Source organism: Oncorhynchus keta, chromosome 14 (assembly GCF_023373465.1).
Source record: "Oncorhynchus keta strain PuntledgeMale-10-30-2019 chromosome 14, Oket_V2, whole genome shotgun sequence".
Classification (NCBI taxonomy): Eukaryota; Metazoa; Chordata; class Actinopteri; order Salmoniformes; family Salmonidae; genus Oncorhynchus; species Oncorhynchus keta.
Window position 1 is genome coordinate 63,049,570 of NC_068434.1, and position 26,811 is coordinate 63,076,380.

The following is a 26,811-nucleotide window of genomic DNA, read 5'->3' on the forward strand; positions in this document are numbered from 1 at the left end:
ACACACACACACACACACACACACACACACACACACACACACACACACACACACACACACACACACACACACACACACACACACACACACACACACACACACACACTGAGCACGTCTGGACACATTCCTGGTACATATAAATCATAGGCTATTCTGAAATGTCCTTCAACTTCTCACATTTTCCACAGTTCCTCTGGTTAAAACCATTGTAAGAGAAGCTCATAGAAAAGCCTAAGGATAGCTTGCTGAACATAACAGAAGCAGATATTTCACAGCTTATTGCATTACAACAGGGAAGTCAAACTCATTCCATGGAGGGCCTATTGTCTGCTGGTTTTTGCTTTATATTTTCAATTAAGACCTAGACAACCAGGTGAGGGGAGTTCCTTACTAATTAGTGACCTTAATTCATCAAGTACAAGAGAGAAGCGAGAACCTGCAGACACTCAGCCTCATGTGGAATGAGTTTGACACACGCTCGACAAGAACACCTGCCCACACGGTGTGTTCTGCAAGCAAAATGTAAATGTAGACATAAAATATATATAGAAAAATAACAAATTGCCAAAGTCAATATAAATGCAAAGTAACGTAACAATAACCACCTTAAAGAAACCCAGTACTACAAACCTGCTGCAATCCCCCGGAGATGTGTTCGTGGTGGCATCACTGACAGCTCTGTATAGGCTTGATTTCACCCACTTCAAAATGAAACGTGGGAGAACAAACTGAATGAATAAGTCACCACAAAACAACATGTGCCACCATACACAGCAAGTGCAAAAGGTAATTGAACGGAATCAGAGTAAATCTCCACAGAAGAGACTAGCATTATCCATGACACATTGATTTAGTGAACCAAGAACAACAATCCTTCTAGCCATCTGACAGGACTATCGAGTAGAGGAGGGCCAGAGGGGGTTGTCCAATACAGAATCAAAATAAGCAACATTTTACATTTTATAATACGCATTGCAGCGCTGGACTAAGGAATATGGTGGCTCAAAACAGCTTGGATGAAATCCAGTATTCAGAGTGGATCGGCTTAATATCAGTCCCCAACAGAATATATCAATGCCATTCTAGCAAGGGAACAAAAATAAGGTCATTGGAGTAGAAAAGCCTATCAGAACATCAGCTTCGACAAGCATCATTCACCCACTCTTCCTTTCAGAGCCACTAGGCTTTGATAACAGACTACCCTTTGTGTGGCCCCTATTTGACACACCCATTGAGCTGTTGATAATGACAAATGACATTATTCAAGTCAACTCTCCTGTCACTCTTTTCAGCAGCTGTATTTTCTTTCCAGTCTTTTAAAAACAATAAATATGTGAGACGGAGGGAAAGGGAGATGAAAACACCCCGGCAGTTTTTCTTTTTGCATTTTGTATGAATTATACAATAGGTGCACACCCTCGTAATGAGTTCCAGGGCCATTTATTTGACCTTGCCCCTTCTTTATCAACAATACTCAGCATTTTTCCATGGTTGGAGAGAAGATTACCTAGCCAAGGTGAGTGAGCCTGTGTGTGTAATGACAGCAGGAGAGCCAGAGTGAAATTGCACAGGTAATACATTTAGAGTCGAGAGAGGTGGGAGTGGGAGTAGGGAGGAGGGACATAAACTAGGCCTGGACAGTTAGGAGATAAAAACGCTCAATCCCAGAGCCTGAATCTTTTCCCCTGTAAGTTGATATTCAGAGCAGTGCTCACCTCTTGTGGATGATGTATATGGATAAGCTGATGAATATGTATTTGCCAGATTATGAGCTTTTGCCACCAAACGACCGTCCTTTATTTATCCAGATAGAGGTCGCTGACCTCCTCTGTTGACGCGCACCCTACTTGTGCCCGAATTAAATCCCTCCACTTTGCCTCCTTGACTGGTGATTCATTCTGAAGGAGATGCTGCCACTGCATCGTATTACCTGTGTAGAAAACCTGCAATTGAGGGAAATTCAATATGCTTTTAACATACATTTAGCCTCAGTAGCATGGGTGTCAGATTCAAAATCTATGTTTCACCCAGGAGAACAAAAATTAACATCAAATCATTTAAGTCCGTCTTTCAGTTTATAAACCATACTATTTTACTTCACAACCGAAAGCAAATGATTTTGTCTTTCACCAGTGCTGACTAATAGGATGTGTAGCGGCTGATATTAGATCGCATCAATTTATCTCCATACTGTCAGGATTTGTCCAGGGTTGTTCCTGTTTTTGGTCACTAGATGCCCCCATTGTGCCTTTTGACCTTTTGTTTTCCCTTGATCCCCATTATTATTTGCACCTGTGCCTAGTTTCCCCTGATTGTATTTAAACCCTTTGTTTTCCTCTGTTCTTTGCTCTGTGTTTGTATGTTAGCACCCAGCCCTAGTACTCTGAGAACTCTTGTTGATCCCGGTGGACTCTCTTGTGGAATTCTGTTTTTTGTTCTTGTTTGTTTGTTTTTTTGAGTATCTTTTGAGGCTTTTTGTGCTTTACCTTCCACCTTGTGGATTTACCTTTTTTATCTTGGAGGATTACCTTTGTTCTTGTAGGATTCCTTTTGAGGTTGTGGAGTTACATGTTTTCCTGAAGAACTTCATTTTTTACTTCATTAAATACACCGTCTCAAGTACTGCTGTGTCTGCCTCATCTTCTGGGTTCTGCCGACTATTCGTGGCTCAGTTGGTTAAGTGACTGTTTCTCACTCCGGCGACCCGGGTTCATAACCGGGTCCTGACACATACATCTTCAAACTGCATAGGAGTAGAGTACATGCTGTGAAAATGATAAAGTGCTATTTAGACATTGGTATTTCTTTGTTTATGATATTGCAGTTCTATCTGTGGAGGAGATTAATTTGTGTAAAAAATAGCATAAAATTGAATAGCCATGCAATACATAATAGATAATTAGTGTGGTGGTGGACGTTTGAAGAACTCGCCCTATTTAAGAAAAAGCAACTGCATTTAATGAGATAAGCCCTTGGGTAATCTGCCATACTCTAAATTTCAATAGTCAATAAAAATGTTGAGCATGATTTGCATTAATATTTTCACCATTCTCTCCACTTGTATCGAGCATGTATCTAATGGCAGGCTGGAACCATCAGTCCTAAAGGATAAGACAACAATCTTCCTCTTCTAATGAGAAGGAAGTGCAATTTCTCTTCTTTGCTTTTTTGTTGTCATTGGTAAATAACCTATAGTATCTCTTTTTTTATTTCCTGGAGTAGTCAAAAGAGCTGGGCCACCGAATGGTTATCTTGATAGGAGTAAGCCCTGAGCTAGTCGCGCTGAGACAGCCTCCAATGAATATCAAGTGACATGAGTCAGAGTGGGAGCAGCTCCGGGAAAAAAAATGCTCTTCCATTAGAGTCGCCTTCTTCATTTAAACAGCCATTTCTTCACAGCACACTGGCCAGAGGTGAGGCGGGGGGCGCTGACATACACCCGCTGTCGCTTGCCAAATTAAAAGAGGCTCCGGCCTACTTTGGTGAATACTAAACATCGCTTGGCTCGCTCTCTATGCCACTAATTCATTCCCTCCGATTGGACTTTCACAATTTGCCCACACACTGCAAACTCCCCACAAACCCTGTTACATGGGTGGGAGAAATCGATCACTTTGAATCATTTGATAAATAAGGCTTTGGCATGGGCTTATTTACAGGTGTTAAGAATCATTGGTGCGGACTAAATTAGCTGCAGCAGGATGCTAAAGGACTCTCTCCTCCAACCACCCCTCCCTCCCTCCCCCTACCTCTCCCTCCCCTTACCTCTCCCTCTCTCCCTCTGTGCCAGCCTGTACGCTGTATAATCGGACCCAGTTGGGGCTCATTCATCAATGCTGGCTAGTCTCCTCCCCCCACACACGCCCACTCACTGAGGGGACCAGGAGATGTAGGTTTCCCACTGTACGCTCCGCTCTGCCACTAATGACTAAATCTGTCATTTTCAATGTTATGAGGATTTCTGTGCGTTCTGCCTACAACTCCATCATGGCTGATTAGTTCCGGTGAGCTCGATCCAGTGTGAAATAAGCTCCTCGCTTTCAGACTCGACCTCCCTCACTCTCTGTCCCCTCTCTCTTCCTTTACAGTATCTTCTCACTCTCTATCTCTCACTCTTTCACCATCGCCCTTGATTATTGCACAGACTACAATGTGAAATAATTCATACCATAATGAAAATGGTTTGAGCCAGCCAGCTGAGCTCGACTCCTCACTATTTAAATAATGCATTGTTCAATAATTTCCATTCAATGTGCCCTGCTCTCCAGCTTCTGATGGTTAATGGTTGCATATTAACTTTTTCTTGCAACAAAATAGGATAAGTTCAATTGGATAACAGCTGAAGTAAACACAATTCATTATCTATTTGGAAGGGAGGGACAATGGGACAAGTTTGTATTATTACTAGTACAAAATATATGCCAGCTGTGTAGACCCTCATTACCACTTGAATTTAATTATTTACCTAGTAAATAATGGAAGCACTTGAGCAAATGAGAGATACAAATGAAATCCTCACAGGTGTGGTTCCTTAAGTTAATTAAGCAATGAACATCCCATCACGATTAGGGTCATGTATAAAAATGCTGACCGTGAACTTAAGCATGAGAATAGCGTGCTATTCACCTGCTATTCGTTTTGATCGTGTGGAGATCTAATAATTTAAGGTGTGGCAGAGGTGTGTTTACAGATACGCTGTATTCTGACCTTTCCTAATAATTCCACAGCCTTTACGCAGGAGAAAACCATGAATGAGGTCTCGCGAACCTACCAGTTCCAAGTGGAAAAAATATAGACTTCATTTTTCCCAATAGAAATAACACCATTCTCCACGCAATGTAATTTACAACTTGGTAAGATATATTGAGTAATCTGTTCAGATAAGGGATTTGTAAATATGAATTGTTTTAGATATATTTGGTTTTATATTCGCTACAGAAAAATGTGAAACCAGTCATATGGTAGTAAACTGAAGCATATCAATATATATATATATATGTATGTGTGTGTATATAAACTTTATGAAATGTCATTATGCAGAATTTAAATTCTACAGCCTTTTAACTTGCAGGAATGGGCACTCTCGAATGTTTTAATTATAGGCTACCCCGACTTTCTCTGTTTCCTGTTTCTATCGTGTAAAATATTAGCAACTATCTGTACCAAACGTCGGTAGGCCTAATAACAACATATATTCAACTTCCAATTTACTGTCAGTTCCCTTCAGTTGGTATAGCCTACATTATCATGCCATTTAATTACATTGTTTTGTTTACCTTCATTTGCTTCCCCTGTAAACAATGTCACAGCCATGTGGTAGTTGCGGAGGATCATTAGTAACCGTTGTTAATATTAAAAAAAGACAAGTAGGCAAATTAAATCGCTACGGAGCAAATCGCAGAACAAGCGTAACAGTTTGAACCCAAATCATGGCGCAATACTTGGCTGTGTCAGTACACAGTTCCATGGTTACTGCACGCAATAGACGAGGGTATATCCTACTATTGTAGACTTTTCTCCCTATGATAATGTTATGTACACTAATCTTCCAACATCACAATAGGTTAAATAAAGAAATATTCAGAATGAATCAAACCAACGTTTTCTTTCTTTCGCGCATAAAAGCTCTCCAAACCTGATTTTTATGATTCATAAATACATTCCTAACCCTAAATCATCTACAAGATCAGAGTATTTTCAAATTTAGCAAAAGGTGCTGAAACGGCTTGCTTTCATTGATCCCTAATATTCTGAAACCATTCTCTCGTAATATTCAAACTGAAGTGTACACAATTCTTTAAAGGAAAGGCTTAAGATAAATGTACTGAAAACCATATTGAATGAAAACTCAATTAGAAAATCTGTGGGCCAGCAAGAGGGAGGGTTTTCAGCAGTTGAATTACAATTATTCAGCACGTGTAAAGGAACCATGCCTGCAATGCCCGTTATGCACCTTCATACAGTAAGTCTGAATACCAAGTGCGTAGGAAAGGTGTGCGTAAGAAAGGCGTAATTTCCAATGTCTGAATGAATGCCCTATATGCTTAGGCATGTGTGAACAAAAATGTGAATGGAAGTATAGGATCTCGATGGGCACAGAGATCGTCCAGAGAAAACCCAGACAGCACAAAGCCGCTCTCACCATGTTTAATCTAACAATAATTAATTAGAGAAAAAACACTCCATTTGTTTCAACGTAATTCCACTTGGTAACCACTTAGAATCAATGAAAAGTCTGACCTTAAAATAAGGGTCAAGACAATCAATTATGCAGTTATCTTAGACCTAAGTCACACACAGTCTCTGACTCTCTCTCTCTCACACACACACACACTCACACACACACACACACACACACACACACACACACACACACACACACACACACACACACACACACACACACACACACACACACACACACACACACACACACACACACAGTCTTGTACAGCTAACCTTGTGTGGATGCAATGCAGTCACATTCAAAATACTATTACCCTAACCTGTACTCTTACGTAACCATAACCCTAACCTTAACCTTAACCCTAAACAATTTTTGGTTGTTTACTAATAGTTAAACAGGTCCATACACACACACACACACACACACACACACACACACACACACACACACACACACACACACACACACACACACACACACACACACACACACACACACACACACACACACATTATGCCCTGTCTGCCTAGCAATACTGGAAAGTCCCAGTCTCAAACATACTCCCACAGTGATTATATTTTTCTTCTCAATCTTAGTTTTTTCAAGTCAAACCCACGACTTCGAGAACTGCCACTGGCCAGTCATAATCTGTTATTGTTTCCCTGAAACCATGTGCGATTATACTTTTTTTTTAAAAATTCTTCTAAATTAACTATCCAGGCTGATTTGACATTGGGCAGGATATGATGGAGCTGCACTATAAATGGTCATAGGTTTTGTCAAGTTCCTTTCCCTTGCAGCTCCACTTTGTAATGGAAAAGCCATTTCAGAATAAGATGAGTTAAGGGGGCTGACCGGCTATGTTTGCTACATTCTGAACACTGACGCTTTGGGGAAAATGGGCGATGAGCGGCACTGGTCAACTTTGTTTGACACATTATCAAAGCAGGGGCTCGCAAAACCCAGATACCAACTGAACCCAGCAAGTCTCACTGGATGCATGTATGCTTGTGTATCAGCTAAGTTAGAGTAAGATGAAGAAGCTGCATTTTTACATTGGCTCTTTTGAAAACGGCTGTTAATAGCAGGAGAAAAAATGAAGTCAATTTAGTATCAATGTCATATCTGTGCAAATCCATTCAGAAATCTCAGTCGAGGCCGAGCAGATTCACTTTCTAATGGCTTCGGCAGACATGCACATTTCTGTCTGACCCTCGATCTCTCTCTCTCCCTCTTCCTCCATCTCTCTTTCTTCATTTACCTCAGTCTTTCTCCCTCCTGCAGAGGCCCCCAGGTGCTGCTTTGCTTGCAGAGCGAAGGCTGGTGATAAATGGCCACATCTGCCTGTCTTTAATGCCAAGTGCAGTTCGAGCTTCAGTCCCTAATGTAGCCACACACAGTATCACAGGGCCACTTATCAACCCATAGAAACACCCAAGAGACTCAACTAAATCCCCAAAACTAAGATCTCACATTCTAGTCAGGCATGTAATTGCTCATATTAAGTGCAGGTGGTAGTCCAAGTGCTGTACTGTTTAGTGGCTTGTGAATGGGAAAAATAAGTCAATCTGTATGCCCACCTCAGCATAACCCCTGATCATTTACACCCACATTTTTCAAGGATTTAAAAAAGATACAGCCATCAGTATGAGCTACTATACACCTGCCATATTTATGGGCCTAACAGGTGAGCCTTTACATTTTTTATCAAGTAGTGTCTTGACAGATCAAGGCACCAAGGACGAGGGAACAAGAAACGTCAGCGTTTCCGCCAAACACAAATCTAACTGTGAGGCATGCAAGCGCCTCCTTCTTCAAAGCCACGTTGGCAAATTGTTTTTGAAATGCTTTATTCAGGTGGATGTGTGTGCTGAGACCAAGGCTGCTGCACCTCTCTCGAAACAACAGCAGACACTGGCTGCGTCTGAATCTCCATACTAAGCGTACTACATACTTAAACTGCATACCATGTACTCATTGTCGCATACTTTTTTAGCACATACTGTTTTAGTAAAAAGTATGCAGTGTGCCACAGCCACAATGCAGTAGCAGCTGAGTAGGTGGGGCGGGACCAAGAGCGGGTGGATTTTTCCAAATTCAACAGACATGCATAGTATTAATCAGCCTGATAATAGCTTGTTTCCTATTCAATTAATTTCTCTAAACTATGAATAGAATAGGAATGAAGTTATAGGCCTACTCAGGCTGGTTATAGGCAGACTATCACATTAGACCTATACTGTAGCCAATATAGCCCATCTATCCTATTTAAAAAGGACAGAAGACAGAAACAGATCATTGAGTTCCATTTCAACATACAGTATTCATCCGTGAAACCAAAGTGCTGTAACATACAGTACCAGTCAAATGTTTGGACACACTTACTCATTCAAGGGTATTTCTCAGTTTTTACTATTTTCGACATTGTAGAATAATAGTGAAGATATAAAAACTATGAAATAACACATATGGAATCATGTAGTAACCAAAAAAGTATTTTTTTAAAATCGAAATATATTTTAGATTTTAGATTCTTCAAAGGAGCCACGCTTTGCCTAAGATGGATTCTTAAGTTTACAGTGTATCGTATAGGCATCATCTAGGAAGCCATTGAATAAACCAGCGTTCTGCTGTAACTAAGGAGAGTAGTTCAAATGGAAGCAGCTGTCAGGCCTGCAATAATGCATCTGGCCTTCAAACGTAAAGTAGGTTTCCTCCCAGTGTAAAATAAATAAAAGGCGAATGGTTTGATTGCTGGGAAGGGATGGCTAAGTACTAACTTGAACAAGCCTTTTGGGCAGCAGATGAAAAGACTACCATTTTACATGACAGAAAATAGAAGCTGGGGATTGTTTGCTCTCTTGTGTGTATTGGTGGGAGTGTCGGGGGTGACAGGGTTATGGTATGGTAAGGGGCCTGGTGTTCTGGTAGAAGGCACAGCAGGAGACATGCCTTCCCATCTCCCACTCCTGCCCTCCATTACGATCAGGTCCTCGTTTACTACACCCATCTGAGTGTCATGTTAATGACAGCCCTCCTGGAGTTTACAGCCCCAATGTCCTTGCGGGAGTGACAGGCATCTTTCAGCCCACAGCCGTTTCCATCGAGCAGGCCATGACATTCCTGGTCCTTCACTGGTTGTGCTGCTCATGCTCAACTGCCTCAATTATAAAGGGAGAAAAAATGATTTCCTTAATGGGATATTTCAGGATTTTGGCAATGAAGCCCTTTATCTACAGTACCGGTCAAAAGTTTGGACACACGTACTCATTCCAGGGTTTTTCTTTATTTTTACTATTTTCTACATTGTAGAATAATAGTGAAGACATCAAAACTATGAAATAACGCACTAACTAACTTTGCACACTAACAGGTGGGCCTCCCGGGTGGCGCAGTGGTTAAGGGTGCTGTACTGCAGTGCCAGCTGTGCCGCCAGAGACTCTGGGTTCGAGCCCAGGCGACCTCCCGGCCGTGACCCGGGAGGTCCGTGGGGCGATGCACAATTGGCCTAGTGTCGTCCCGGTTAGGGAGGGTTTGGCTGGTAGTGATATCCTTGTCTCATCGCGCAACAGCGACACCTGTGGTGGGCTGGGCACAGTTCACACTGACCAAGGTTGCCAGGTGCATGGTGTTTCCTCCGACACATTGGTGTGGCTGGCTTCCGGGTTGGATGTGCGCTGTGTTAAGAAGCAGTGAGGCTTGGTTGGGTTGTGTATCGGAGGACACATGACTTCCCGAGCCCATATGATAGTTGTATCGATGAGACAAGATAGTAGCTACTAACAATTGGATACCATGAAATTGGGGAGAAAAAAGGGGTAGAATTCAACAACAACAACAACAAATTAACTTGTGGAATTTATTTCCTTCTTAATGTGTTTAAGCCAATCTGTTGTGTTGTGACAAGGTGGCGGTGAAAAAAGACATCCCTATTTGGTCAAATTTGGTAAAATACCAAGTCCAAGAACAGCTCAAATAAGCAAAGAGAAACGACAGTAAGTCAATACGGAAAACTTTAAAAAAACATCAAGCGCTATGATGAAACAGGCTCTCATGAGGACCGCCACAGGGAAGGAAGAACCAGAATTACCTGCAGAGGATACGTTCATTAGTGTTACCAGCCTCAGAAATTACAGCCCCAAAAAATGCTTCACAGAGTTCAAGTAACCGACACATCTCAACATCAACTTTTCAGAGGAGACTGGGTGAATCAGGCCTTCATGGTCAAACTGCTACAAAGAAACCACTACTAAAGTTCACCAATAAGAAGAAGAGACATGTTTGCGCCAAGAAACACGAGCAATGGACATAAGGCCGGTGGAAATATGTCCTTAGTCTGATGAGTCCAAATTTGAGATTTTTGGTTCCAACAGCCGTGTCTTTGTGAGACGCTGAGTAGGTGAACGGATGATCTCTGCATGTGTGGTTCACACCATGAAGCATGGAGGAGGACGCGTGGTGGTGTGGGGGTGCTTTGCTGGTGACACTGTCAGTGATTTATTTACAATTCAAGGCTAAATTAACCAGCATGGCTACCACAACATTCTGCAGCAATATGCCATCCCATCTGGTTTGCGCTTAGTGGGACTATCATTTGTTTTACAACAAGATAATGACCCAACACACACAGGCTGTGTAAGGGCTATTTGACCAAGAACGGGAGTGATAGAGTGCTGCATCAGATGACCTGGCCTCCACAATCACCCGACCTCAACCCAATTGGAATGGTTTGGAAAAGTTGGACCGCAGAGTGAAGGTAAAGAGGCCAACACGTGCACCGCATATGTGGGGACTCATTCAAGACTGTTGGAAAAGCATTCCAGGTGAAGCTGGTTGAGAGAATGCCAAGAGAGTGCAAAACTATCATCAAAGGGTGGCTATATATTTTGATTGGTTAAAATTTCTTGTTGTTTACTATCTGTTATTTCGTTGTTTTGATGTATTCACTATTATTCTACAATGTAGAAAATAGGAAAAATAAAGAAAAACCCTTGAATGAGTAGGTGTGTCCAAACGTTGCTTATGTTTTATGTTTCTACATGCAGTTTGAAGGAAGTTGCTAACTAGTGTTAGCGCAATGACTGGAAGTCTATGGTAACTGCTAGCATGCTAGTAGAGACCATAGATGTCCAGTCATTGTACTAATGCTTGTTAGCATTGGCACTTGAAACTTCTTCTAACTTCCTTCATACTGGATGCAGAAACATAAAACTGGTATCCAGGAGTTAGACGGCCAAAATACCAAAGTATCCCTTTAATGGGTACCTACCCCTGGGCCACCCACAATGTCAGCCACTTAACCCATGTAGTAACAATTTCTGCCCTGCTGTAAAACTCATCCCAAGAAACAAAGGCCATGGAAAGATTATCAAACTGCTTCAATTACCTACAATATAATCTCAAGCCTTTAAATTATTCTCAGAAGAAAAGTTTTAAAGTAACAGTTATAAAGAAATCCCTAGATATGAGGGAGTTAAAACAGAGGTAGGAAATTAGCTGAAACTTGGCCTCATACCAATCAGTGGGACCTAAAATACTTTAATGCACTTTCCAAACACACAGAATGAGAAATGACCCAGAGGGGTTTCCAGTCACGGAAAAGCCATCTCATTGGAGGCTGACAAACAGCTCTGGAACAGAAATCAAAATGGCTTCCCTGCAGACACAGTGGAGGAGATGGTGGGGTCTAATAGGTGCCAATTCCAGAGTGGTGAATGGGTGCACTGATGCAAAGCTACCCTGACAGTTTGAAACAACCCAAGCGAACAACACATAATAGATGCAAACTTTTTTCATTCTTTTCTCTCTTTTTTCCCTATTTTGGTTTTAGCATTGTCTGCCTTATTACCCATGGAGTCAAATGGAAAGTGACAACATACTTCAAACTCTTACAGACAGTGCTGAGTCTGCTGCTGTCCAGGGGAAGAGTGTGGTCAGTATTGACTATTCCCCTTTCCAGTGTCCTGAATCAAGGGGTCTGGCTCGGGAGAAGAGGGGGGGGGGCTCAATCCTTCATTGTTGCGAGCTGATAAAGAGATTAGGGCACTGTGAATAGAGGCAGGACTGAATATCCCAGCATCTGAGACGCCTGTATGAAAGGGCCCTGGTACATATCCTGCCTTCCCTAAACACTTGACAACCTAAACAGTGGACAAGAGAATTCCTGTGTCAGACAAAACTCTGCACCAAAAGTTTATCAGCCTCATTTACAAATATATACGTTTGTGACCAAATAATTCCCCATTAGCAGAAATACTAGAAGCAGAACTAAATAAATTATTCAAAGATTCACTGTTCTTAATGGTTAAAAAAGAAATACAACTGTCTTCATGACCACATGACTGAGTAAAAAAAAATAAGTTGATTAAAAAGTGCCATGCATCAGTTTGAAAACATGTGGTGGTAAGGTTTTTCTCTAGCATTTGTGTGTCACTGAGTTTGACTGGTTTGTGTGGTTAGAAGAATCTGCACGTCAAAAGCAGAGAAACCATTTGAGTGGGCCACCAGATGTACCATCACAATGGGATTCACATGAATACAGCCTCTCCCCCTAACCTATTAATTCCCATACAATTTCCCCTGGAGGAAATTAGAACTTTAGATGTGCAAAATGAAAGAAACAAATGCAATCAATGACACTCCATTTCTTATTATAATGACAAATAAAATCTAAAATGAGAAATGGGAGAAAATAATTTGCATACCTATACAATTTTAATGCATCCAGGATGGAAGCAAGGACCACATTATACCACAGTACATAGCCTGCATCCCTCTTCCACAAGAAGTAAACAAACTACTGATGATGATCCGCGGGGGGTATTTTTGTTTCATAATTCATATGAGACAGATTTCCTTCCATGGGTAATTCTGAAGCTCGGAAGATCGCTGGAACAAAGCTGTGAATGCCAAAGACCACATAAAGGTTTTCAATGAGTCAACAGACTATGAGTGCAGCATCTGGTCTCCTTGTTTCACCCCAGTGTGTTAAGGCGTATGATGCCCTAACAGCTTCTACAGTTATGTGCTGACTGCACTTCCCCTTACATGTGTGCTAACTTCCCGATGAATTCAAAAACCTTTGTCTCGCCAACTCCCTCTACTGTGAAATATATGCTCACTATTGGAAGTCAAAGATCATATGCAGCCAGTCCAAGGTTGACTTAATCGTTTTTTTATATCAATAAAATGATATTATATTCTCCAGCGAATTCCTAATTGGCCTCTGGTTAGAGCATTTTATTTAAACTTGTTTAAACTTTTATTTAAACCTTATGACCCCTTCTGAGGAAAAGGGTTACCAAAGGATTGAGACAACTGGGAGCAGACCCTGATTATTCCCTTACCATGGAATTGTCTAACGGTAGGATTGACAGTATTAGTATACATTGCCAAAGCTTTTAAGACCACATATATCCCAGTTATAGCATGGAGGCCTTAGGGCTCTGTTTTGTCTTACTGTCCTCCAGCTGTGACTGATAAGATGACACCTGGTCTAGTGTAGCTTGTGTTTGGCCTATCTCAAAGTGATCTTGGATTCCCCAAGGAAGACAGGCCTACATCACACAGACACATTAAATCCAGTATTTTTTTTGTGAAAGGTGCTGAGAGGGGAGCCTGGCTGACTGGCAGGGTGCTAACAGACTGATGAGGGATAATACCAAGTGAAGAAGCCTCAGCTCAGACAGAACAGGCTGATAGGGCTGCGGCTGAGCTCAGAGAGGAAGGGAAGCCTGAGATTAAGAGTGAAGAAAAAGCAGGAAAAGCAGCCAACATGTGCTCAGCATATGTGGGAACTCCTTCAAGACTGTTGAAAAAGCACTCCAGGTGAAGCTGGTTGAGAGAAGGCCAAGAGTGTGCAAAGCAGTCATGAAGGCATAGGGTGGCTTCTTTGAAGAATCTACAATCTAAAATATAATTCGATTTGTTTAACACTTTTTTGGTTACTACGTGATTACATATGTGTCATTTCATAGTTTTGATGACTTCACTACTTTTCGACAATGTAGGAAATAGTACAAATAAAGAAAAGCCCTTGAATGAGTAGGTATGTCCAGATTTTTGACTTGTACTGTACTTCCTCAGAGTATAGCATTTTATGTTTCTGTGTGCAATTTGAAGGAAGTTGCTAACAAGTGTTAGCGCAATGAATGGAAGTCTATGGTAACTCCAAGCATGCTAGTAGAGACCATAGATTTCCAGTCATTGTACTAAGGCTAGTTAGCACTGGCTCGTGAAACTACCTCTAACTTCCTTCCTACTGGATGCAGAGACATAAAAATGCTATCCAGGTTTACATCTGACTCTGGGGAAGTAGAGGGACAAAATCCCAAAGTATCCCTTTAATGGGTACCTATCTCTGGGCCACCCACAATGTCAGCCACTTAACCCATGTAGTAATTTCTGTCCTGCTGTAAAACCCCCAAGAAACAAAGGCCATGGAAAGATTGCCAAACCGCTTTCAATTACCAACAATATAATCTCAATACTTAAAATTATTCTCAGAAGAAACGTTTTAAAGTAACAGTTTGCAGATAGGTAGAAGTAGTGAGGTAGCAGGTGGACAACACTAAGTAGAGCCAGGCAGCCTGAGATACAATGGGATAAGTTTCACAATCCTTTATTACAGACAGTGTGACATTTACAGTCCTACTCTGAGTGGGGAAGAAGCCGGACACAGCTCTTGGCCTTCACTTTATTACAAGCAGCACCTCCACAATATACACTCACCGGAGAGTTTATTAGACACATCATCCCGTTCACAAAAACGGATCACTCCTAGAGACAGTGAGTCACGTGGCCATGGCTTGCTTTATCAAGGAGGCTGACAGGCATCGAGGCATTCAGTTACTGTTCAATTGAAAATTAGAATGGGGACAACAAGTGACCTAAGTGACTTTGAGCATGGTATGATTGTCGGTGCCAGGCGCGCAAGGATCCAGTGTTTTAGAAACAACCGCCCTCCAGCGCTTTCATGCAAGACAGTGTCTAGGGATTACAGAGAATGGTGCGACAAACAAAAAACATCCAATAAGCGGCAGTCCTGTGGGCGAAAACAGCTTGTTGATGAGAGAGGTCGAAGAAGAATGGAAAGAATCATGCAAGCGGGCTACAAACAGACAAATAACAGCGCAGTGCAACAGTGGTGTGCAGAAGGGCATCTCGGAACGCACAACTCGTAGGACCTTGTCACAGATGGACAATTTCAGCAGACGATCACACCGGGTTCCACTCCTATCAGCTTTAAAACAAAAAGAAGCGGCTCCAGTGGGCACGCGATCACCAACACTGGACAATTGAGGAGTGGAAAAACATAACCTGGAACAAGACAGGGAGTTCAGTTTACTTGAGTGGCCAGCGCAGGACCCAGACCTCAACCCAGTAGAGCATCTTTGGGATGAGATCCAACGGGCTGTTCGCACCATGAATGTACCGCCATCCAATCTGTAGCAACTGTGTGATGCCATCACTTCAGCATGGACCAACATCCCTACGGATCATTTCCGACACCTTGTATAATGCCTGTTCTGGAGGCAAAAGGGGGTCCGACCTGGTACGATGGATGTACCTAATAAACTGGCACAATGCAGAAAATAAAGACAGCGAAAATGAAAAGGCCTATTGAAATATGTTGCCGCTTACAGTCTTGATCTATCAAGCTTCCAATCAATTTCATATGTTTTATTGTGGCAGCGTAGCCTAGTGGTTCGAGTGTTGGACTAGTAAGCAAAAGGTGGCAATACAAACGGATGCAAAAGAACCAGACACTGTGAAACACTGTTATTTCCACCTGCCATTTTCTGTTACTTTGCTAAATTCAGCTAATTTCACAGGCTGCTGAAGCAACTGATACACATTCAAAGATGGAATATGCATCCGTGATTAACACGGGCTCTTTTCATATCTACAGACACAACTTTCAAATAGCTACACATCAACAGAAAATGTAACAACAAGCAGGTTGTGATTCTCAGTTCGCTTTCATTCTTTCTTTCAGGATCGTCTAAGACGTATAATTAGACTATTTAACGAAGAGTGCACATCACTGAGAAGTTGAATTGCCCTGAATCTCACACTGCCAATAGTCACAGCAAATGATAAAAGGAAGAGAGCTAGAGTATGCATTAGCTGATTATGCAAATGTATATGACAGCAAATAATGAATGAACCTAGTGCACTTAGCACTCTGATTGCAGACTACAGGTGATTTATAAATCAAAAATATGTTATCTTAGCATTAGAGCAAGGGGGAGGATGGGCTGCACATTTAGTGCCTGTGTATTCCATCTTAGTGGTTCCTTTAAACAGAAACGCTTTCCCCTTGTCCTCTTTATGTTTAGGTGCTTTCTGTTGACTGGGTTGGTGTGTGGGCAACCAGCAAATAGGGTTATTGCAGATGTAGAGTGGGTGTAATGGTGCCTGTCATTGCTAATCAATTCCTCCTCCACCCCTTACAGGGCTAAAAAGGAAAGTAAATGGTGAGGTTGATTACAAGGTGCACTTCCGAGATGCTTAAGATTATTGTTTTCAACCAGGGGTCTGCATTTATACTTCGGTCTTAGGTCAACGCAACAGTGTTTTCTGTATATGCTTAGCTGTAAGCATTTCCATAGTAAACCGAGACCATAATCCTCTGAGTAATAGTATCTTATTAAAAAGGTCAAAAGCAAGCTAATTGCTTTTGTTCAGCAAGCTAATTTATTTGCCCCTTCCATCGCTCCCCTCAGTGCCCTTGCTTATTGAACCTACAGTACAATGGCATTAGATGTCAAGTGCAAAGTCCTATCAGAAATACTCAGAACACATCTGCTAATGCCTTGGAGCAACAGTGAAGAAAAGCACCATGCAGTGACTGTCAGTTGTCCGTGAAAAACAAAGACAATACCCAACAAACAGCATATAAACTTTTTTCGTCTTTGAAATGGAAAAGATATGCACCTCTGCTCTCAGGAAAGTAGGGCTAAGAAGGTCTCCTAAGGCCTGGGAGAGAACTCAGCCATATTACCATACATACAGTATATTGAAGCCAAATCCCTTATGGACTGTGTTTTATTTTTAAAGGTCAGCTTGGCCATTGCTCTTATCAAAGCAGTTTCTTTCGATTGTGCCATGAAAAATCTCATTTAGGAATCAAGTTTGCACAGAAAATACAGGACTTATTGCATACATTCATATATTTGAATTTTTATTCAAGGACTAGCGGTGGTATGCAAGCAGAGTAAACTAAGCAAAAAAAAGAAACATAAATTTTTCAGGACCCTGTCTATCAAGGATAATCCAAATAACTTCACAGATCTTTATTGTCACTGTTTCCCATGCTTGTTCACAATGGACCATAAACTAATAATGAACATGCACCTGTGGAACGGTCGTTAAGACGCTAACAGCTGACAGATGGTAGACAATTAAGGTCACAGTTATGAAAACTTAGGACACTAAAGAGGCCTTTCTACTGACTCTGAAAAACACAAAAATAAATTTGTTATTTTATTTGATTCATTTAACCTTTATTTAACCAGGTAGGCTAGTTGAGAACAAGTTCTCATTTGCAACTGCGACTGGCCAAGATAAAGCGTAGCAATTCGACACATAGAACAACACAGAGTTACACATGGAATAAACAAAACATACAGTCAATAATACAGTAGAACAAAAGAAAACAAAAAGTCTATATACAGTGAGTTCAAATGAGGTAAGTTAAAAGGAAATAAATAGGCCATGGTGGTGAGGTAATTACAATATAGCAAATAAACACTGGAATGGTAGATCGGCTGAAGATGAATGTGCAGGTACTGGGGTGCAAAGGAGCAAAATAATTAAATAAACAAATACCAGTATGGGGATGAGGTAGTTAGATAGATGGGCTGTTTACAGATGGGCTATGTACAGGTGCAGTGATCTGTGAGCTGCTCTGATAGCTGGTGCTTAAAGCTAGTGAGGGAGATGTGAGTCTCCAGCTTCAGAGATTTTTGCAATTCATTCCAGTCATGGGCAACAGAGAACTGGAAGGAAAGACGACCAAAGGAGGAATTGGCTTTGGGGGTGACCAGTGAGATATACCTGCTGGAGCGCGTGCTACGACTGGGTGCTGCTCTGGTGACTAGTGAGCTGAGATAAGGCGGGGCTTTACCTAGCAGAGACTTGTAGATAACCTGAAGCCAGTGGGTTTGGCGACGAGTACGAAGCGAGGGCCAACCAACGAGAGCGTACAGGTCACAATGGTGGGTAGTGTATGGGGCTTTGGTGACAAAACAGATGACACTGTGATAGACTGCATCCAGTTTGCCCAGGGTCCCTGCTCATCTGCTTGAACGTGCCTTAGGCATGCTGCAAGTAGGCATGAGGACTGCAGATGTGTTCAGGGCAATAAATTGCAATGTTCGTACTGTGAGATGAATAAGACAGCGCTACAGGGAGACAGGACAGACAGCTGATCGTCCTCGCAGTGGCAGACCACGTGTAACAACACCTGCACAGGATCGGTACATCTGAACGTCACACCTGCGAGACAGGTACAGGATGGCAACAACAACTGCCCGAGTTACACCAGGAACACACAGTCCCTACATCAGTGCTCAGCCTGTCCACAATAGGCTGAGAGAGGCCGGACTGAGGGCTTGTAGGCCTGTTGTAAGGCAGGTCCTCAACAGACATCACAGGCAACAACCTCGCTTATGGACACAAACCTACCGTCGCTGGACCAGACATAACTGGAAAAAAGTGCTCTTCACTGACGAGTCGTGATTTTGTCTCACCTCAGGTGATGGTCGGATTTGCGTTTATCGTCGAAGGAATGAGCATTACACCGAGGTCTGTACTCTGGAGCAGAATCGATTTGGAGGTGGAGGGTCTGGTCATGGTCTGGGTCGCTGTGTTACAGCATCATCGGACTGAGCTTGTTGTCATTGCAGGCAATCTCAACGCTGTGCGTTACAGGGAAGACATCCTCCTCCCTCATGTGGAATCCTTCCTGCAGAATGAGCTCGTTCTGTGCGTGATTTCCTGCAGGTCAAGAGTGTCAATGTTCTGCCATGGCCAGCGAAGAGCCCGAATCTCAATCCCATTGAGCACGTCTGGGACCTGTTGGATCGATGCGTGAGGGAAGGAGCTATTCCCCCCCAGAAATGTCCGGGAACTTGCAGGTGCCTTGGTGGAAGAGTGGGGTATCTCACAGAAAGAACTGGCAAATCTGGTGAGGTCAATGAGGAGGAGATGCACTGCAGTTCTTAATGCAGCTGGTGGCCACACCAGATACTGACTGTTACTTTTTAATTTTGACCCCCCCCCCCTTGGTTAAGGGACACATTATTTTATTTCTGTTAGTCACATGTCTGTGGAACTTGTTTAATCAGTTGTTTAATCTTGTTATATTCATACAAATATTTACAAATGTTGAGTTTAGTGAAAATAAACACAGTTGACACAGTGGGAGGACAATTATTTGTTTTCTGAGTTTATATAAGAGAATATTGTCAATGTCTATTGTTTGTTTCTTGAAAGACAAAAAATAGCTGTAGGGATTTCAGCTGTGGTACAGATGTACATACAGTGCATTCGGAAAGTATTCAGACTCCCTCCTTTTTCCACACTTTGTTATGGTACAGCCTTGTTCTAAAATGTATTAAATTAAATTACATTTTTTCCTAATCAATCTGCACACAATACCCCAAAATGGCAAAGTGAAAACAGGTTTTTAGATTTTTATGCACATAAAAAAATTATAATACAGAATTACCTTATTTACATAAGTATTCAGACCCTTTGCTATGAGACTCGAAATTGAGCTCAGGTGCATCCTGTTTCCATTGATCATCCTTGATATGTTTCTACAACTTGATTGGAGTCCACCTATTGTACTTTAAATTGATTGGACATGATTTGGAAAGGCACACACCTGTCTATATAAGGTCCCACAGTTGACAGTGCATGTAAGAGCAAATATCAAGCCATGAGGTTGAAGGAATTGTACGTAGAGCTCCGAGACAGGATTGGGTTGAGGCACAGATCTGGGGAAAAGTACAAAACATGCCTGCAGCACTGAAGGTCCCCAAGAATACAGTGGCCTCAATCATTCTTAAATGGAAGAAGTTTGGAACCACCAATACTCTTCATAGAGCTGGCTGCCCTCCAAAACTGAGTAATCGGGGGAGAAGAGCCTTGGTCAGGGAGGTGACCAAGAACGCGATGCTCCAGAGGTCCTCTGTGGAGATGGGAGGACTCTGCAGCACTACACTACACCAATCTCTGCAGCACTACACCAATCAGGCCTTGATGGTAAAGTGGCCAGACGGAAGCCACTGCTCAGTAAAAGGCACATGACAGCCTACTTGGAGTTTGCTAAATGGCACCTAAAGAACTTTCAGACCATGATAAACAAGATTGTCTGGTCTGATGAAACCAAGATTGAACTATTTGGATTGAATGCCAAGCACACAGCCAAGACAATGCAGGAGTGGCTTCGGGACAAGTCTCTGAATTTGTGGCCCAAACAGAAAATAGACTTGAATCTGATCGAACATCTCTGGATAGACCTGAAAACAGCTGTGCAGCGACGCTCCCCATCCAACCTGATAGAGCTTGAGAGGATCTGCAGAGAAGAATGGGAGAAACTCCCCAAATACAGGTGTGCCAAGCTTGTAGCGTCATACCCAAGAAGACTCAAGGCTGTAATCACTGCCAAAGGTGCTTCAACAAAGTGCTGAGTAAAGAGTCTGAATATTTATTTATATTATTTAAAACCTGTTTTTGCTTTGTCGTTATGGGGTATTGTGTGTAGATTCATGAGAGGGAAAAGCAATTTTATCCATTTTAGAATAAGTCTGTAACGTAACAAAATGTGTAAAAAGTCAAGGGGTCTGAATAGTTTCCAAAAGCACTGTATATCCCATTACAGTATCTCCATGAGCACACTCATTCTTATGCAACAAAGAGCCTGCCAGAAATTCACATTCAGTGGGTCCTTAAATGAAAGAGGGAAGATGGATGCAGCTTCAAAGAATGTTAAAAGAATGCTGATATGTTGTTGAGGATACGCTGATTGCAGTGGAGTTATACGTTAGTAGCCTTAGCCTGCCAACCGCTAGGATGTTATAGATAGATACTGTCTTCACTACTGTATGTATATATCTATACTATATCTATCATATCCTCACCTAGCTATCGTCAGATGAATGCGCTAACTGTAAGTCTCTCTGGATAAAAGAGCCTTCTAAATGACTAGAATGTAAATGTAATCGGAAAGTCTGTTATTAGTTTTTTGAAAGTCAGGGTGAAATTCAGCCAAACCCACTCATGACAAAAAGCTTTCCAGTTCACAAAATGCACTCAGAGCAAATGTACAGTACAAAACTTGCCATTCTCAAAAGTTATGGAATTGTTTCACTTTGTGTGACTTCGACACCCCCTTTTCCCAAGTGCATGTGATCCAAAAATGTATACACACAAAAGTTACGAGGGGAAATGTGTTAGAACATCACGACAAGCACCAAGCTTAAAGGAAAGCAATGGGGTAATGCGTCATTTGATCAAAGTGTGAATTTGACATCAGAGAAAGACTATGCATGCTGCTGCCAGACATCAAATCCAGTTCAGCCAACATGTCCCCTCCAGGAAACAGAGGAAGGAAGGTTGATAAAGGCATTAGAATGTTCCTGAGAGGTCTGTTTTAATGAGTGGATCATTCAGACTGCAACGCTGGGTAGTGTAAATGAGGCCCTACCTAAATCAACCCCATAATCAGTTAAGCTTCATGCAGCATTTGGCATGTTGGCCTTCAGTATGTTAAGCTTGTGCGTTTGACACGCATATGGACACAGTTTGAGCATGTGTCCACATATCCGCACTCACATAGACGCTGATGCTCATACAGTATCATATACACAGCTTGTGCACAGCTTCAGAGTTGATCACCAGCAATAAGATTCTGACATATTCCCTTCTCAAAGCTACCCTTCTATACACAAGCTCCAGAGAGTATTAGAACCCCTAAAGTATGTTAATCAGAAGCATAACATTAAAATACCATGTCAGAAAGCAAAACATATTTCTAGGCAAGATACTGTCACAAAAAGGTAGCCCAAGGAGAAGGGGACTATATGGCCTCAATGTTGACACCCTTTGAAATAGACATTGACTCACACATTGCCTTGCACTTATGGGTGAAGAGAGAAAATAAATACTTCATATGGCCTTCAACGAAGAGTCCTTTCAGATTACAACGTTGTACACTACAGGTGGCATGGAAGGAACATGGTGTTCTGGTCTTGTAGTATCTTAACACACTCAGGGTCAAGTCTACCAGCCCAAGTGTTCCTGTTGTTTTCAGACTGAAGAATAAGCATGTATTTTACTTGGACATTCCTACATGTGTTATGATTGTCTTATTCAGCAAATATGTACATAAGTTTAAATAACTTGTGTTTATATTGCTTGAACATGAAATCATTATCAATGATGCTCTTGAGGGTAAGTGACAGTGTTCTGTGCACCCACATAGTGATTTACCCATCAATAAGTAGAGTGCAACAATAAGAACAGCTTTGAATAAACTGAGCCATGGTCATACTTTCATCAGTGTCAAGCAATATTAGTACTGCATAATTCTCTAACTATTCATTAAATCTCTATAATTGTCCACCCACTATCAATGCCGTAATTAGTGAATGAAAATAGATTCAAACACCACTATTCAAGATTATTTTTGTCCAGAATGCTTCATTAAATTAGACTTGCTGGTTATTCTACTACCTGACTATTACTATCTTCATTCGTCCTCAAAGTCACCGTAAATATCCGTCTGAAGAAAAGTCCAAGGCTAAGGTTCAACCAGCAATGCCGTAATACCTTCCTTTCATGTCCCATTGCTTGTGAGATAGATGGCGTGGGCATACCATGGGACTGCCTAAAAACCACCTCGCCTGACCTTAATGTCTGTCACATGACCTGAATGACATGTAAACAACAGAGACGCACAGGGAATGAAAAGAAGCCTAGTGGTAACCAAGCAGTAGACACGGAATATCTACTGTCTTGGATTGTGAAATGGTACCCCACCATTTGTCCCATGACATGAGGATAATGATTCAATCCAATCTCTCACCCTACTAGCTGCTGATGGAGAGACACAGACGTCCCATATTAGCATACTATCGAACAGTGACATGTAAGCACGGTTAAGAAGAAGTGTCACATATTAAGATAACTTGATGCCTTAACTAGACTGCCATGCGCCCCCAGGAGGACCAAGGCCTAGGTGGCATCCACTAATAATTATCCAGGTACTGTGTGTTTAAAAGTTGTAATATTGTTATGTCAAGTCATTTGTAGACTACCTTACGATTAGAATCCATACCGAAGGACACATGGCCAAACAAGAACGTCTTGCTTTACTTCCAAAATCGATGACAATATTCAGATATTTTCCCAGCTCAAAATCAGCAAACTGCGCGCTGTTTATTTCTATTTAGCTGACGGATGTGCATTTAGTCTACATTTTAAAAAGGGCACACTTTGGCATCTTTCCTTTTTTTTCGAAGTAGAAAAAGAACTCCTTGAAAAGCTCTAGCTGGCAGTCAAAATAACAAATGCCTTTATTTGTTGAAAATGATGGAGCCTCTTCCTCTATCGACTCACAGTAATGTGGAATTGGAATTGCACCGTGTGGAGCAGAGCAGGAAACCGGGCCCTCGTTTTTCTCCCCTCCCCAGAAATCCAAGGTGGTAACGTGACACCGAAGGTAACAGAAGCCACTGACTAGAAAGATGTTAATCCTGACAAAGTGCCACAGCATTAGCCAGAGCCTCTGTTAGATTGAATTCTCCGTCCCCTGGGACCATGGGCAACACCGGTGGTGGCGCTCCATCTTTTTGAGTGTCCCTCAGAGACTAGTGCCCGAGGTAAGCAAACTGGGCCAGCTGTCCACAGACCAACAGCACCCTCTATTGATTCCTTGAATACATGTATTTTCTTCCTCTAGGGGGGTTTCAAGACTGTTGCCTGTAACTGTAGTTATAGAGGTCTATTCAGTTTTGTCATTCAACTATTTAAGTATGGTCAGTCAGTCAGAAACTAAACGGATCTTTCAGTTAACTATGATTCTGAAATGTTTTTGTTGTTGTTCAAAACTGATTTTAAAACGTTTGAGTAAATTTGAAATAGGCTATGGAATAAGAGATGAAACAATCTATGCAATTCTTTGATGTATGTATATCTCAACTATTTTCAGCAGTCATGTCACACACCAATGCCTCAGTTGTGACTGGAGCTAAGCCTTCTCTGATGTGTCATTCACTTCTGGTTATGCTGCTCAAAAGATTTCACCCTCAAGCATTATTACACTTTCATTTTTAATTCACGAATTATTGTTTCATCAAATTAAGCATTGGGAATGAATTTTGAGGGGTAAAATCACCATTAAATACAATCAATTAAATGATAAACCCTTTGATGTGCATTCTTTCATTTCAATACCTTGTTATAGGGTATAACACAGACCAATAATATCAGTAAAAGCATGTTCAAGAAGGAGAACGTTAAATGATTATATGAATGGTTCCCACAAGAGCACATGAAGGGAAGCTGAACAGACATTTCGCTGAGCAACAGTGCGGTGGGGGTATAGAAGGGTAGTGGGTGGGGGGTGGGGGGGTTATTTTCTTCTCGCAAGCAGCAATCATGAGCTGTGGACATGAATACTGAGGGTTATGTGAATACACACAGTCAATGCAATGAACCAGTTACGCACGCTGTCTTCTTTAGGCTTCCTTCTCCCTATGAATAAAACCTATTGAAAACATGTTAGAATGTCTGTGAATTCCGAAATTCACATTTCACATGAATTGTTGAGTAGTTTAGCCTAATAAGATGTCCATGATCAATGCAACAAAAAATGTGCACTAGGCTATATCGCCTTGGTTAGAGACGCAACAAGGGGAAAAATATGTTTTGCCCCGTTCAGTTTGTATTCAGTTGTAAATGATACACCAACCTGTTATCACTATAAAACTGTGACCCAGAAGTAGGCTAAACAAAAAGATTCAAACGACAGCTATTAAATAGCAACAAATACAAAACATACACATTTGAAGAAAATTAAACTGACTTTAAAAGATAATATAATAAATTATATTATGAATGCAGGACGGAGAGAAAGTGGAATATCGTCCGCATTACAATGAATACAATATACATATGACTTGGCTATTCATCCATTCAGGTCAATTAGCTATTTAACTACAAACACTTTCAAGGAAATGTATACCCTACACTTGCAGAGAAAGTTACCGTGTAGAATATTCGTCACAAAAACCTGAAAATGGATCGATGGCTCAAATACGTAGTATAGCCAACCCGTGTGTCAAACAAGCCGTGAATGTATGTAATTGGACCGCAAGGCTTCCGATTAGAAACAGAGGATAAAAAAATTAACGACAAGAGATAATTCGATATAGGCTATGTTTACCGTTCTGATGAAAATCAAAATAACCCCCCAAAATAAGTCGCCTATAGCCCTAATTTACTACATTTAAAGTGCTGGACATACAATGGACACAGTCCACTCAGACTGCGTATTAAATGTTTCAAAAATGTCGCTTCTGAGAGATAGGTTTTATCATTTGGAAAAGCAATTTCGGTCCAATCGCAGGACTATCACATTTTCCAGTTCAAATGACTCCAGAAATTGCACAACACAACTGTACTAAAATAAATTGACAGGACAATAACTATGGGCTAAATCCTTTACCTTGCTTGAAGTAAAACCAGACTCAATGTTGTCAGTCCACTGCTTGTCCCATTAGCAGCTCCAGACTATGACCACTTCTTTATGGCTATGAACATCCAACTCGACCGGTCCTTGCGTTATCACTCCTGGTCCAAGCGCCTCTCCTCTTGTGCGTTCCGCTGGATAAGAGAAATACCGTGGACCGTTTGAGAAGACAGTGGAACTAGACGCCTAGGGCGAGTATAGTATCATGAGAAAATGAGAATGAGTGAAGGATTAAAACCGTAGCATCCCCAACGATCAATCCGGTGCAGACGCTTAGGAGCGCACGTCCTCTCCAGCTTTCTAGTGAAACGTAACGAAGCTTGCAGATCTTAGTAGCAATGCAAACAGGATGTCTTGCCGAGGGCGCCTAAGTAGAATCACCCTCTTTTCCCTGCGATACCAGATGGAAGCAGTTTCTCATCTGTCGCACGTTCCCAGACCCAGACAGTGCAAGAGAACAGCGCGAACGGTTAGACTAGGTTAAGAAATCTTCGTCCAATCAAAACAGGCGGGTGGAAGTAAAGCCCTCACTGGGAACCGAGAGCACTCAAGGGAGATGGAGACAAAACTCATCTTCAAAATAAATGTACATCACATGAAAATAAAAACTTTCCATGAGTAAAGTGATATAGTTACAAAGTATTCCATTTCATGACAAAACAGTTTTGCTTCCAATTACAGGTTAGCTTCCCTTCATTATTACCCCTACAGCCTACTGTAGGCCTACGTTGCAATGGTTGAGCCACTGTTTAATTGGGCTGTAGGGAAATACATTTTTTTAAAGTGAAAAACATAAACCTATAGCTGTAGCGTATGGTAACACATAATATTACATTGCTATTAGGTAATAAACCTGCAA

General features: G+C 41.6%; 1 protein-coding gene across 2 annotated transcripts in view; it reads right to left on the reverse strand.

Annotated features, from left to right (window-relative positions):
* The window catches only part of LOC118393754 (cadherin-11-like), a 68,379-nt gene extending 41,965 nt beyond the window's left edge, over positions 1-26,414 (reverse strand). Inside the window, exons 1-2 of one of the 2 annotated variants that reach the window (XM_052462089.1) lie at positions 26,191-26,414; positions 25,929-26,086 (exon numbers count right to left, since the gene is read on the reverse strand). The gene's annotated coding sequence lies outside the window, so the exon portion shown is untranslated. Of the gene's footprint in view, positions 1-25,928 lie in introns of both variants that reach the window. The other variant, XM_035786795.2, reaches the window with a different exon arrangement.
* Between the last annotated feature and the right edge of the window lie 397 nt (positions 26,415-26,811).